We start from the raw sequence: 14,754 nt of genomic DNA, 5'->3' as shown, positions 1-14,754 counted from the left end.
CCCGCAGCACGGGAGCCGCGCGGCCCGCGTGGAGGCGCGCCGGCTGTGGAGGTGCTGACCATGAGCGCTAACGTTTTCTCCCACCGGAGGATCCGATCCGAAAGGGCCGCCGGAGAGCGAACTGGCGTGACCGGGGCCCGGTTCGCTCTGGGGGCAGCGGGGGCCGCGCTGGGCGCCGCCTGGCATCTGCTGGTCGCCGGCGCGCTCCTGGCAGCGCCTCCCAGCAGCGCCGAGCCCAGGGGCCACTGGGCAGCTGACTTGTTTTCTCTAATATCCATTCTAGTTTTCATATCTCTTAGTTTTCATGCGTGAATATTAGACGTTCATTAATCAGAAAACTCACTTCACTTTTTTATTTTTATTTTTTACAGGCTTTTATGTGTGTGTATGTAGATTTTAGAGAGACACCGGTTTGGGAAGCTCCCTTCACTTCCAGTCAAAGCCAGAAAATTAATATGACAGACGCCAAACTGTGCACATTGACCTGTTGGACAAGCTAGGTAGAACATCGTGTTGTTTAACGTTTTTCAAGTGTTGATTTTCAGGTAAAAGTGTAACTTCTTTGAAGTTGAATTTTTGCACATGACCCCAGGTGACGTATGAAGTGCTTGAGGGGCATGCGTAAGAAGTCACCTTGCATTCGGTGGGTAAAGATGAAACGCTTGTGTCAAAACCACCAGCTCTGTTGTCAGACTCACTCATTTTAAGAGGACTCTTGGTCTCGAAGGAAGAGACTTGCCCCTAAAAACTTTCTCCTACAGCTGTTTAAACCTTTCAAAAGTTGTCTGTGTTTTGAACTGAATGGTGGTATTGCGAAAAGTGGTTTTGACGTAAAAGAAGGCAGAATGCACCAGTGATTTCCAGTCTTCCAAAGGGCCTTGGGTTTTTGGGGTCCCCTGCGTTTAGGCCGGGCGACTGCATGTGGTTAGCCCGTGGTACAGGTGTGAAGATAAGGACCACGCTATGTGGCAGGAGCCAGAGCTGCCAGCCAGGTTTCCTGTTCACAGTGTTTGCCAAAAGCAGCCTCCCTGCACCTGGTCCCCGTTCTAGCTGCCTCAGCAGGATATGCACCAGTGTCTGCCCATTGGGCCGCGTGGTCGGGCTTTTGCCCTCGCGGTGTCTCCCCATTAGGCCGCGTGGTCGGGCTTTTGCCCTCGCGGTGTCTCCCCACTAGGCCGCGTGGTCGGACTTTCGCCCTCACGATGTCTCCCCACTAGGCCGTGTGGTCGGGCTTTCGCCCTCGCCATTTCACTGGAAGGGACTTGACTGCCAAATCCAGCAGAAACTTTCACTCTTTCAGTCGGCCGCCTAGACCTGTGATTCTCTGCACTGACTCATTTTTCAGATCTGCTTGCTTAGTGATGCCTCATTCCCCTGGATTGTCTCGCTCTCATCTAACCCTGGTTCTCAGCCTCCTCAGGTGGCTCCTCTGCCTGTGTCCAGCCTCACACTGGGTTTCCCAGGGTTCTTACTTGGCCCTCTTGTGACACTCACCGGGTGCAGGCTTAGCCATCCCTGGGGCATGAGCCTGGCCGCTGAGGGACTTGGGCACCATCTCTGCCCCTCTGTTTCTCCAGTGTTGGCCTGTCACCAGGCCCAGGCCATCGGCCTCCTGAATGCTTCTCTGATAACATAACCACTTTCCACCCCAGCAGTTTCCTAATTACTTTCCCAGTCTCTAGGTCTGTGCCTTTTAATCCACCCTCATATTGCAGTCAGTGAATTTTTTTAAAAAGCAGAAGGTGTGCCATTCCCTAGCTTAAGTTTTTGATGGCTCTCGGTTGTCCTACAGAGATGGCAGGGTAGAAGTACCTATTACTTACAAGGTGGCAGGGGTGGAGGTCACTAACTTTTCATGGGCTCAACTCATGTTATTGAAAGGTGCCCCGAGGCCCTAGCTGATTTGGCTCTGGTTAGAGCATCGGCCTTCGGATGGAAGGGTCCCTGGTTTGATTCCAGCCAAGGGCATGCACCTCGGTTGCAGCCTCAATCCCCATCCCTGACCCGGCCATGTGCAGGAGGCAGCCAATCAGTGTCTGTCTGTCTGTCTCCCACTCTCTCTGAAAAGCAATGGAAAAAATGTGGGAACTGGGAGCAGGAATCCTAAGCTCAGGTCCTTACCTAAATGTCTGGACTCTGGGTGTGAGCAGGGTTTTCATAGTAAAAAGATGAGGCAGAAACTAAAAATCACTGTTTTGTACCCCCGGCCTGCCTGTACCGTCATGCCCCTCAACTGTGATTTGATCCACACAGCCGCTGTACTCTTTAGGAATAATAAATCCCATTTTACACACCAGTAAAGTGACGCTCATTAAGGCTAGGAGGTAGGGAGCAGGGACTGGAACGAGGTCTGACAGCGAAGTCCCTGACCTTTCAAATAAGCTGCCCTGAAAGTATTTCAGATGTGTTGGGTGGGATTTGCTCGCTGGTCAGCCCTTTGTCTTTCCCTCCTAATGGGAAGGGGGGAATCCAGAGCACAGAGCTCTGCTTGGAAGCTCTAGGAAGGGAGCAGGCGTGTGCAGGTGCGGATACACTAGCAGGCAGCCGGGAGCCGAGGGTTCATACCCCATGGCCTGTTTGGTGACTGAGTTAGTGGGTGAGCTACTTACTCTGTAAAGAGTGAGGTGTGTGGGATACGGTCCAGGCCCATCTCGTGGCCATTCAGCATTATGATTTACGTGCCTCGAGTGTCCAGACTATGGGATTGAAAGATGAATACTGTCCTCAAGGGATTGCCATCCTGTCCAGGGAATCAGACGTGAGCCATCAGCCCAAGTGGTCAGTGCTGAGACTCGTGCGTGCTCAGGGCTGTGAGACACGAGGGGAGGAAGTTCTGTGACCCGGTGGCCATGCCAGGCTCGGTCCTCCCAGCGCCATGAAGGAAACTCTGGAATCCATCATTGCAATGGCCACACATCAGGGGGTCCGGCTGTGTTCCTGACGTAGGCTTGCTGGTTCTGGGACAGGCAGGGGGAGCTGACCGCCGTCATTCTGGATTTCTAGACGGAGACACCAGATTGTGGGAGAAAGTGATGAACCCACCACAGAGCCTTGTCTGGGCAGCCCTCCCCAAACAGCTGCTACCCTGTGTTTCCACGAGCAAAGCGGCGGTGCCTCGTATCAGCACTGCAGGACAGCTTGTCCTGTTTGGACCTCAGGCCTCGTGGTTCTGAGCCCATGATGAATAGGTGGTTAAAGATGCTGACTAAATCCATCTGATCCTGAAACTATTCTCAAAAGACCAGAGATGTGACTGTTTTTTGTTTGTTTCTTTTTCCTTTACTTTTTTTTTTTTTTTTTTTAAATTTTGGCAACTTCAGAGCTTTATTCCTTTTAGTAAGAGTCCGCCTTGCTGTCCTGGTCCAGGACATGAGTCACCTGCCGAAAAAAGAAATGACCGCTCGTTCAAATCTCGTTTTAAAAGCTCTTCCTGTTACTTAATCATCTCCAAGGTTCATGCGGGTACTTGGCATGTTTTATGCTGTAAATCTGACACTAAACATCAATATTTCCCCCAAAATTTACCTTGAAATAGGGATGTTAGAATTAGACTTGATAGAACATCCTAGATCTTGAAGTTTGCTTACAAAGCACTCTCCTAAAAATGTGCTTTCTCCATTACAGAGCAGCCCCCCACCCCCGCCCCCTTCCCACCCGCCGTGTGACTCAGTTGATTCGGTGCACTGTCTGGTTCCCTGATATCTGAAATTGCTACGTAAAAATAGATGCCCTGTTCCTCTTATGCTTTCCTTTTTCCTAAGGTTTCCTTTTTGCAAATTATTGTCAATATTCCCACACTTTGAAACGTGAAAGGTGGTGCTGACCAGTGGCCAAGAACTCAGATGTCGTCTGAGGTTTGACCAAGTTTGCATATTTAATTCTGAGCATGATGACAGCTCATTTACTCTAAGAAGTCTAGGATTTTCAAATAATGGTGGAAATATTCCCAAGAATTTTTGACTTATAAAAATCAAGTGCATTTTAAAAATAAGATGTTTAGAGTATGTGATAGGGAGGGAAGAGTGGAAAACACCTTTGGGCATCCCTCTGAAATTGGATTTCCTCTTCAGATTTAGTTTCCCCCTTGCAATCAGTGGGCTGGAGCGCTGATTTCATCATGACAGCATGCTTATTAGAATAGTATTACCAGTTATCAGCAGTGTAATAATTATCCCGAAAGTAAGCACTGTGCTCTTTCTCCTGGGATTGAAGTTAGCGCATCAGAATTCTGTATTAAAACTGAAATTCTCTCCTAGTGCTACAAGAAGAGGGCCCTCACTGCTTTCACTGTCCTTTACCGTCCAGTAGAATCAGTGGCCTATCTTGGGTTCAGGTGCCAAAAAAGTCTAAGTGGTCACCTAGACAATTATGCTATAATACAAATTCTTGTTCTGTGCCATTTTGCCTGTGCTCATTTCTATAGTACCACAGGCTGGGGGCTTAAACAACAGAGCTTTATTCTCTCACAGTTCTGGAGGCTAGAAGTTCAAAATCGCAGTGTCAGCAGGGCGCCCGCCCTCTCTGCAGGCTCGAGGTGAGACTCCTTCCTGCCTCTTTCAGCTTCTGTGGGGGCCAGCAGTCCTTGGTGTTCCTTGGCTTGTGGCTGCATAGTGATGTAATCTCCACTCTGTCTTCACATGGCCTTCTTCTCGGGTCGCCTCTGTGTCTTCATCTAAGGACACTGGTCGTTAGATTAGAATCCACCCTATTCCAGTCTGACCTCATCTGAACAGACCCTATTTCCAAATAAGGTCACATTCACGGGTACCAGGGATTAGGACTTCAACATACCTTTTTGGGGAATACCTTCAGCCCACAGCAGTGCTGCTTATGAGAACCTCTAAAAACTGTGGGGAGGTATTTTCATTTCAGGCACTTGAAATAACAGATTTTTTAAAAATGTATTTTGCAGATAAGCATTAGGCTATGACTGAAGCAGGTGTCACAACACGCACGGAGTGTGGGCCACAGCTGCGGGAGGTTTCATTAACAGGTTTGGGAGAGAGGAAATCAAAGCCCTCCGTATGTGCGCAGAAGCTTCCTGTGTTTGCCTTCATGAAAATCAGTCGTTCACTTGTTCATTCAATGAATACTTGCTGCATTCTAGGACCCCTGAATGAGAAAATGGGTTACAAGGGCCAGTCCTCACCCTCTGTCGTCTTGGAATTGGTGGTCAATGTCAAGCAGTGGGAGGCTGTTTTTCCCTGGGCCTCACCCAACTTTTCATCCAGGTATGGTCCAGCTTTAGCTCTGGCTTGAAAAAGCCCATCCTGAGCTTTTTTTCTCTTCTAAATCTCCCATTTCCACTCCAAATCAGGGTGGCCTCTCACATCTTTGTCCCTCAGCCGGGAGGGAGACACATGATTTGACTTTCTGTTTGTGTCTTGCTTGTGGCGGGACCCGTTGGCGCTCCCGCGCGTATCCATCCCGGCTCTGGGTGGGCGGGACGGCGCTCTCAACATTGTTCTTTAGACGTACTCACTGGTGGCAGGTACATAAGCCACCCATGCCCACGGTGACCCAGGTACGGACGAAACTCAAAATCTTTGCAAAAGGAAGAAAAGCCAATGTCATATGAATAATGAAATGCCTGCCACTTTACAGGAAAAATATCAAATCTAGTCAGGGTTCTCCAGAAGAACAGAGCTGACGGTGCGTGTGTGCGCGTGTGCACGCGTGTGTAGCAACTGGGACTGTCATTCCCAGCTGGCGGGAATGGGAAACAGTTCAGCCACTCTGGAAGGCAGCTTGGCATGCCCTTTGCAGTTAAACATATGCTGTCCTCCGTGACCCAACAGTGTCATTCCTAGAGTGACATTCCCCTCAAAAAAAGAAACATTCAGCAGGTTTATCGCCCAAACCAGAAACGACACAAACGGCTATTAACTGGTGCTCGGATAAAGACATAGTGCCTTGTCCATACCGCATAGCACTGCACAGTGATAAACTGCTCAGCGTTACGCTGAGTGAAGGAAGCCAGGCACTAAAGCTGCAGCCTATATGACTATTTATATGATGTTCTGGTAAAGGCAAAGCTTTACGGATACAAGTCGGGTGCTGAGAGTGGGGGCAGTGATTGATAACAAAGGGACATGGGAACTTTTGGGGGTAATCTCTGACTGTCAACACTTCCAGAACTGCAGGCCCAAGAGGGATGAGTTTTACCACATGTACATTTCACGTCAATAAATCCGTCTTAGAGAGAAAAGCGTAACGAATGCAAAAGAAGCTCTCCTTCTAAAAGTCCAAAAGCTCAACCTCACACGGTCCCAAGTTCTTCTGAAATCTTGCTGTGCTCCCCGGAACAGTCCAGGGCACAGAACTGCAGAGCAATCCCTCCTGGATCGTTTTCTTTCTGGTTTTAGGTTTGGAGCGTAACCCACACAATCTCTTAAAGTTAGAGGTGATAAATCCCTGCTGGCTTTCTTCACGCAGGGATCACCCTCCGACTCTTCGCTAATGCTTTAGTACAGGCACTTAATTTTTCCATAAACAGGATATTAGGAAACAATATTTTTGGCAAGCACAGATGTGGAGACTGGTTTTCTTTGGGCCATTTCTATTAGCAGAAATGTGAATGGTGAAATCAGTCTGTAGTTTTGGTGAATATTTTTGAGGGAAGAGTTAAAACTTTGACCGACGCCATGCTATTTATACACCTTGAAATAAAACATTGGTTGGAAGCCCAGGTTTCATACGGAGTCCTCAGAAAGTGAACCGGCAGTGGTCCTGGGGGGCGGGCGGGTGCTCTGCCTCCCGCGTCTCCCCTGGCGGGCTTGCTCCTTTGCCCACACTCTTCCCAGCTGCCCTGGCCCAGTCCCGCGTGGGAGGAGGGCCCATGCAGCGGGCCACCAGCACTGTGAGAAACCAGGACGCAAGGCCCTGACGTTCAGCCCAGAGCTTTGCACCTGCTCTGGGGGGTGCTTGCCCCCTCCAGCCACCTTCTGGATCTTTCCTTGGGCGTTGGAGCCATGCTGTGCTCGGGGACAGCTCATTCACCAGGAGTAGCACAGCAGGTGGCAGGCAGTCTTTCCTGCGACCCACAGCCATGGGATGTGGCTTTTAGCTTGAAGGGTGAAGTCTGCGCTTCCAGAGCTGGCCTAGGTATGGACTGGGGGAGGCAGAGAGCCTAGAACTGGGGAGGGAATGGCCTCTGGCTGGTTTAAAAGCAGGACAGAGTCTCGGGAAAGACTAAGCTGTGGGGTACAAGGCACGAGGTGCCCCCCACTGGTGCTTGCTGCTTTGGGTTGAGGTCAGATATTTTGACAAATACCCTAGTCCTGGCTAACGGACTTCCTCAGTCTCTGCACCTCTCCCTCTCCAGTCACTGGGTCTGTGGGGCGGCCATGAACTCTGAACCCACAGATGATGTCATTTTACGCTTTTGCAGGTTGACACTTCCTCGATGGCATTCTCTGCCCTGAGCTTATGTGTCCAGATACGATGGACGCCCGTGTCTGAGGGTGTGCGATGCCTGACTCCTGGGATTATTTTTGTCTTTTTAGTCATTGTTAAACATCTTTTTACCATTTTAACTGTGCAGGCTTAAAAAAAACCCTTTTTCCATATAATAATCGTGTGAGCTGAGAAGAGCCAGTGTTGTTACTCATTGTCACCAAAGCCCAGATGGTATTTTCATTCTGTGCTCAAATTGGCTTCTCCCTTCTCTCTAGGCCTGGACGTGCCTTAAAATTTCCATTTATTGGGTCAAGCTGTTCTTTAATCGCCCAAAAAGTACAGGGCACACGTGTTTCTTAGTTTCTTTCAAACTGAGATAAAGTTTTTTAAAAAGCATGTGTAAGTTTATATATATTTTAAGAAGAGAAAAGAAAGGTGCCCCCTTCTAAGACTCCCATGATAGCTGATATTTCATAAATAACAGTTCACAGATGGCGGAGGGAACAGAAGAGGGGCTGTGTCTGACCAAATGGAGACAAGAGCTGGGTGTCCTGGCCCTTCCTATAGATGGTGTGGGGACAGGGCCCCGGGTGGAGACAGGGCCCCGGTGTGGGACTCCCGGATTGGAAGGGCACAGTTAAATCCCACAGACTGGTTAGCAAACCAGTTCCTCTTGGTTCCCAAGAAGAAGACATGGGTCTCTGGAGATGGAAAAGAACCTGGAGGTCTTGGAGTTCAAGGTGCTCTTTTCAGGTGGGGAGCCCTGAGCACACAGCCCAGGGGCTGTGTCGGAGTCGGAACCCAGACCTCAGACTCCAGGGCCCCTGGCTCCAAGGGTTAAGAAGCCTGTCTCCAGTGTTCTGAGAAATGTCCCCTTCTATCCCACAATGACACAGAGGGACAGGTTGAAGCCTTCTCATGGGAAGCTGAATGCGGATGTAGGAGCCGTGGTGCCAGGTCTCCAGGGGTGGGACAACCTTGTCCTGCAGTTGGCTTTATCTTCCCAGCTCTGGATGTCTTTGCATACTCTGGCCTCGGTGCCACCTGGCCCCAAGTCATGGAGTGTAGAGCATCCTCCCTAAGGTGCGGCTCCCGTTCACTTCCTTCCCAATATTCTCAATGAAGGGAACAGCAGCATGATTCCATGTCGCCAGCCATTGATTTTAGGTCTCCGGGACCTGCACAGGTCTTACAAATGCTGCAAGCTCTAAGCCCAGGGTGACAGGCACAGTGTGTGTGCTGATAAACACCTGGTACTACTGACTGGTCAACAGCTGTGGCCGTGGTGATGACCGTGCAACACTGACTATAAAAATGATTGAATCTTACATGTTAAATGGGTGAATTATATGGTATGTGAGTTATATCTCAATAAAGCTATTACAACAAAGAGAAAACATAAATAAAAGTGGGCCAAGTTGGGTGACTGTCCAGGTGTCCAAGGCTGACGTTGGAGCCCTCCTCCCCAGACCTGCCAGCGCGGCCTCCTGCCCCTGGGCTCTAGTTTAGAACATGGCCCTCCAGGCGAAACTCCTGTGCTGTCATTTCACCTCGAGAGAGCCGCTGAGAGGCAGCAACTCTCCCTAGTGGGGATGGTGCAAAAGAGGCCCAGAGCCCTCGGAGCAGATCAAAGGTCTGTGAGCAGAACTTCTGCCAGGCTCTAGGGGGTTGCACAACCGAATAAATGAGTGACAGGAATATAAACACATGCAACATTTCAGCATCAAGGTTGGTTAGGAACATGGGTCAACACGCCAATAAGTTTCATCTTTTTTTATTTTATTTATTTTTGAGAGAGAGGAAGGAGGAGAGAGAGAGAGAAACATTGATTTGTTGCTCCACTTACTTATGCACTTGGTTGGTTGCTTCTTGTACGTGCCCTGACCGGGGATGGAATCTGCAACCTTGGTGCATCCTGTCCTGTCAACGCTCCAACCAACTAAGCGGCCTGGCCAGGGCCACAAGTGTCATCTTGAACTGACGGTCAGCTCTGTCAATCACCGCCATCGGCATGCAGCTCACTGTCTCCACCTGGAGCCACGGATTCTGGATCTCAGAGAGTGGCAATGGGCGTGGTCGCTCTCGATGCTGGCAGGATCCTAAGGCCCTCCTCCAAGGGGATAGTCCCCCTTTCACGAGGGAGGATAGCCCAGCAGGTTGAGGTGACCTTCTAGACCGTGTTTCCAAAACCCTGCCTATATCCGAATTGGAAAACCCAGATTCCTTGCTGGCTAAACCACGGGGGTTTTTCTCCATTCTGCATAGCTCCCCCCCGGTTGTCCCCTCCCCACTCTTTGGTCTGGGGCTGCCTCCTCCTTGGGCCTCTGCTTTGGCTGTGATGACTCGCCTCCCCTTGGGTTCACCTGCCACACCTCCTCTAGGCTCCCCAATATCGGGGCTGGGTGCAGGCTTCCCCCCACTGTTTTCTCTATTCTGTTCTCTTGAGAACGAGGACACAAGCCCCTTTTTAGGTACCTAAGGGCTGTGGTAGACAGAACAACCCCCCCCCCCCGAAGGCCCACGTCCTGATCCCCAGAACCTGTACCTATGCTCCCTTCCATGGCGAAAGGGACTTTGGAGATGTAAGTTAAGGATCTTCAGAGGAGAAGATGACCCTGGATTTTCCAGGTGGGTCCTGAATGTTTTCACAGGGTCCTTACAAGGGAGAGAGGGAGGCAGGAGGGTCAGAGAAGGAGATGTGGTGATGGACGCAGGGGTCCGAGAGGAGGGGAGACACCGTGCGGCTGGCTGTGAGGGTGGAGGAAGGGGCCGCGAGCCACGAGGGCAGGCGGCCTCCAGCAGCTAAAACGGCAGGAAATGAATCCCCTCCCAGAGACTCCGGGAGGAATGCAGCCCCACTGAACACCTTCATCTCAAACTGCGGACCCTCCGAACGTTAAGATAATAAATCTGTGTTTTAAGAGATTAACTTTATTGTCGTCGTCACAGCAACAACAGGAAACTGATCCATAGACCCAGGCAAGGTTGAGCAAAAACTGGAGTTGTAAGAAAGCCTGAAAGTTATTAGTTCTGGTGGGCGCTGGCCTTCCCCAGTATCTGTTCTCGAAGGCTGTGTCTCTGACTCCTGTTAAAGCTTATCCAAGCAGATTTCCAGTTCTTTCAGAGGGGTCAGTCTTGCCCAACACTGGCCAGGTTGGAGCTTGGGCCAGGCGACTGGCCTTGACCGCAGTGCAGCCTCGCCAGCTCTTCTGGTGGCGTTCTCAGACTTGTCATTACCTGTCCTGAGCATGCGTCTTCTGGTCCTGTCCTCAGACCCTGGGCTCCCCACACCTTGGGGCATCATGGCCCCAAACCCTGGCAGCTCGTCTGGCCTCTGGATTCTGGCTAAAGAGTCTGGACGTTTCCTTAACTGAGGCTCAGCTTGGTCATCTATGTCCTAAGCAGATGTGTTGGCCAAGCCTCCCTCCCTGGCCCATGGGTGACAGAGCAGGAGCCAAGATCCCTACACCCAGCTGCCTTTGGCTCTCTCCAGCTGCCTCCAGCAGACTCCTGTCTCTTTGGCTCCAAAGCCGACACATCCAAGTCCTTGTTTCCCACCTGACAGTTGCTCTGACCTCTCAGCTTATTTGAACACCCAAGTCCAGTGAGTGCCAGATGATAGGCGGCATCACTGCCTCAAATCCAATGCGACTCGTTTGCGCACCGCTCACCAGATGGGCCGCTGACCACCTGCTCGGTACCGGGAGGCTGAGCTTGTTCTGGCCTCCGGGGAGTTCACGGTCTCATGAAGAAGACAGGTGATTACCAAATATGAAATGATACAAACCTTTCATTCCGCTGCGATAAAGAATATAATGAGAACGTCTGGGTCGTTGCAACTGGACCTCGTGCAGCCTCAGAGCCACAGAAAGCATCTATTATAGGTAAGTGACATTTAGGCTAAGGGTTGGAAGGGGAGTGGCAGGGAAGGGGAGTGTGTGTGTGTGTGTGTGTGTGTGTGTGTGTGAGGTGGAGGACTGCAAATATGCTCGAAAGGAACAGCACTCATTCACTCACTCATTTATTCACTCGGGAACTACTTATGGACGCCAGGTCGGAGAATGAAGCGTTTGGAGCCGCTGTGCCCGGCGTGGACTATGGGGACAGCGAACATGGGCAAGCGGCTGCTCACATCCAGAGCAGAGAAGGTAGTAGCTCAGGTCAGAGTGATGGCAGGGGCAGGACGGGCTGGGTCAGGAGAGGAGTCAGGAGGCCGAGTTTCCCTGAACCGAGGCTGATGGGAAGTGAGGGGTGAGGCCACGGGAGCATCACGGTGACCCCCGTCTCCAGCGTGAACAACTGGTGGACTGTGGGGTCCTTTAAGGCAGGGAGCGAGTCCGGAGAAGCGGGGAGTTACAGGGGTTATGGAGCCGTGGTTCCTCTTTGGACACACGTGCACCTGTCGCAGGCACAGGCCACCAGAGGTGGGAATGGGGGGTGGGGTGGGAAAGAGAGGAACAAAATAGAGAGAAGGCAAGCCTTTCTGGAGGGCCCTGATGGGACTGATAGCAGAGCCCAAATTCTATAAACTCACATGCAAATGAAAGCTCTGCAGTTTGCAAAGGACAAAACCAAGCATCGCCCCTCCCCTTGGAGGCTCTCCCGCCCCAGATGCCCCCCCCCCCCCCCCCCCGTCCCCTCCTGCAGGGGTCCGTGGCGCTCGGTGGGAATGCAGTGCACACCCCTGGGGTTTGGCCTGTGTCTCTCTGCCGAGGACAAGGACATTGTCTGGACTGAGGCATGAGCTTGTCCTGCTCACGGGACAGGCTAAAGGCCAGGGAATCAAGGTCCCAGGCCGGAGTGACCTCCAACAGTCAGGAGTTGGAAAAGAGCCTCAGCTCCCTCCTGACTCCATGGGGCAAGTCTGCGGTGTGTGCTGCCTGGTCGCTCAGTGGCGCCCCAGAGGACTGACCCTCTCACTAGAGTCCCTGTCCCCCAACCTCCCCGGTGCGGTCCCAGGACCCCCACCCAAACGGAAGGTTTGCGCACAGACCCTCTTCTTAGGGCCTGTTACGAGAGAAGCCAAACTCAGCATGAGTGAGAGTCCTCCTAACAGACTAAGGTCCATTTCCTTGGAAAATTGGTAAGGGTGTGTTATGCCCATTTAGTTGCAAAACAAACTAAGGGAACATCATTTTTTTTTTTTTAGAATGAAAAAAATATGATCGTAGTGTAACCGGAACCAAGGTTGGCTCGGCTGCCTGTCGCCACGAAAGCCAAACTCATGAGACAGATGCAGGTAAAAAGGAAAGTGGTTTAAAGTGCCGGACACCTGAGAAGACGGGGGACTCCTGTCACAAAGCCGTCTCCCCGGCTCAGTGCGGGCGGAGGCTTTCATACGGAGAGACAGGGAAGCAGAGCAAAGAAACCCGGGCCGGGGCCGGGGCCGAAGGCTCTCAGCCCGCAGCCAGCACGGCTTGTTCCGATGAGGATCCCGGAGCCCTCAAGCCATGTCTGCTGCGCGTCACCCTGGTCTTCGTCACCTTGGTTCTATGTCGTCTTGCTTCTACGGCTGAAGGCCAGCAAACCTCCCAGAACTGGGAGGACTGAAGGTCCGAGTCCGCATCTTCTGAAATTAGTCCCTCGGGTTCTTATACAAACGTGCTGTTTATCGATCAGCTACGCAGGAGTCAGTCAGGACTTACAGAAACCGTGTCCAAGGACTGGGGGGGGGTTACAGTTCCCCACTGTCACCGTAGGAGCGAGGCTGTGTGAGACATCTCACTCTGTCACAGACTCCAGTGCAGTCACTGTGGCCTTTGGGTGACTAGAAGCATCAGGAGCCGGGTTCTCTTGGCGTTTCAAAACTTGTTTCTAAATCGACTTGCCCTGCAAGAGCGATGCAGGCTGCCGACTGCCACCCTATCCGCATGTGAGGGGGAGGAGGGAAGGGCCAGCAGGGATGGATCTGGGGCGGGGTGACCTTCCTAAAGCATTTAAAAAATAAACTTAAATATATATATATATGTTTTTATTGATTTCAGAGAGGGAAAGGAGAGGGAGAGATAGAAACATCAATGATGAGAGAGTCATTGATCGGCTGCCTCCTGCACGCCCCCGACTGGGGATGGAGCCTGCAACCTGGGCATGTGCCCTGACCTGGAATTGAACTGCGATCTCCTGGTTCATGGGTCGACGCTCGACCACTGAGCCACGCCAGCTGGGCCCCTAATGCATTTTGAGACCCCATCAGGTGGGCTGTGCCTGCACCGGACATCAGCCCTGATCTTCCTGCTGGGAACTGACTTTTCCCTCCATTGCAGTCGGCTGGGTGAGATCTGAAACCGATAAAACACGCAGAGGCAGAAAGCAGGTGCCTGTGGGCATCTACGAATGTTCCCACCTTCAGACTTTCAAGACCTGTGTGTGGATCCCAAGTGTTCTTGCTTTTACCACCCTCCCCAGGGCCACCCCTGCGCCCACCTTGGGAATTTCCCCTTTCCTGCCATCTGTGTCGGATCAGCTAAGTCCGGTGGCCCCTGGAGTCCGCTACCCAGAGCTGGGTCTGCCTGGCAGGTGGGAGGGCTGAGAATTCAGTCAGCTTTGTTCACTTTGAAAATGGGAGTTTTCTAATGCAGCCAACTCCTCTTCATTATCGGAATTCGGCAGAGTACAGCCCAGGTGTCCTGACGATTTGTGTTTGAATGCAGGCTTGCCCGGTGGCCGAGGCTACAGTGGCCCCGATTTCTCCTCCCTGAACACCTCCCACATGCCACCTGGAGACTCAGGGTGGCGTGGCCTGGCTGGGGAGCAGGTGGGGCAGTGACCTCGACATAGTGATGGATGAATGAATAAATGAATGAATAGCACCATGGGTTTCCCTTAGGCTCAGCAGTGGCCCTTTCCACAGGAACGGAAGAAAATAACAGATAAGTGAGCCACAGAATATCAAGTGCAGTTGGAGGTGTGTGCTTTCTGTGTAGATCGTGATTATGTTTAGGCAATAGTCCCCATTCCTGCCTCTGCTTCCCAAAGGATTCACAGGTAGCTCCATTAGCAAGGTCCCTGGACTTGCCGGGTGACTTTAGGTAGGGTGGGGACCCTTAAATTTCAACACTAACGCAGTCCCCACATCCAGTTTTGCCTAAGCCGCACGAGGCCAGCTGCCCGGCACGTCCAGGAGCTTATCTCAGGAGCTTTCTGCTCATTCCCCCGGAACCGAGCCTGACCTGCGCCCAGCGTCCACCCATCTCCCCACCAGGGGCCAGACAGGTGGCTCCAAGGGACAGGACCGGTGGCTCCAGAAGGAACATCTGCCTCCTCAACTGAGCATCACGTTAGGACAAAGATCATCATGTATGACTTGTCTTCTCTCTGTGCCCCAGTTTGCAAAGGAAAAAGGCCATTCAGCAGATT

General features: G+C 51.7%; 1 long non-coding RNA gene across 2 annotated transcripts; it reads left to right on the top strand.

Annotated features, from left to right (window-relative positions):
• The first annotated feature begins 9,193 nt into the window (after positions 1-9,193).
• On the top strand, positions 9,194-13,336 carry LOC308557662. 2 transcript variants are annotated; one of them, XR_013998871.1, is made up of 3 exons: positions 9,194-11,282; positions 11,452-11,546; positions 12,548-13,336. It is a non-coding gene; the product is annotated as an uncharacterized lncRNA (long non-coding RNA). The 2 variants fall into 2 exon arrangements; XR_013998872.1 differs by having other exon boundaries at positions 11,452-11,558; positions 12,548-13,308.
• Positions 13,337-14,754: the final 1,418 nt, after the last annotated feature.

The sequence above is a fragment of the Miniopterus schreibersii genome (assembly GCF_964146895.1).
Source record: "Miniopterus schreibersii genome assembly, chromosome: 5".
In the NCBI taxonomy this organism is placed as follows: Eukaryota; Metazoa; Chordata; class Mammalia; order Chiroptera; family Miniopteridae; genus Miniopterus; species Miniopterus schreibersii.
The sequence above is the reverse complement of the archived record's forward strand: the minus strand, read 5'-3'. Positions and strand labels throughout refer to the sequence as shown.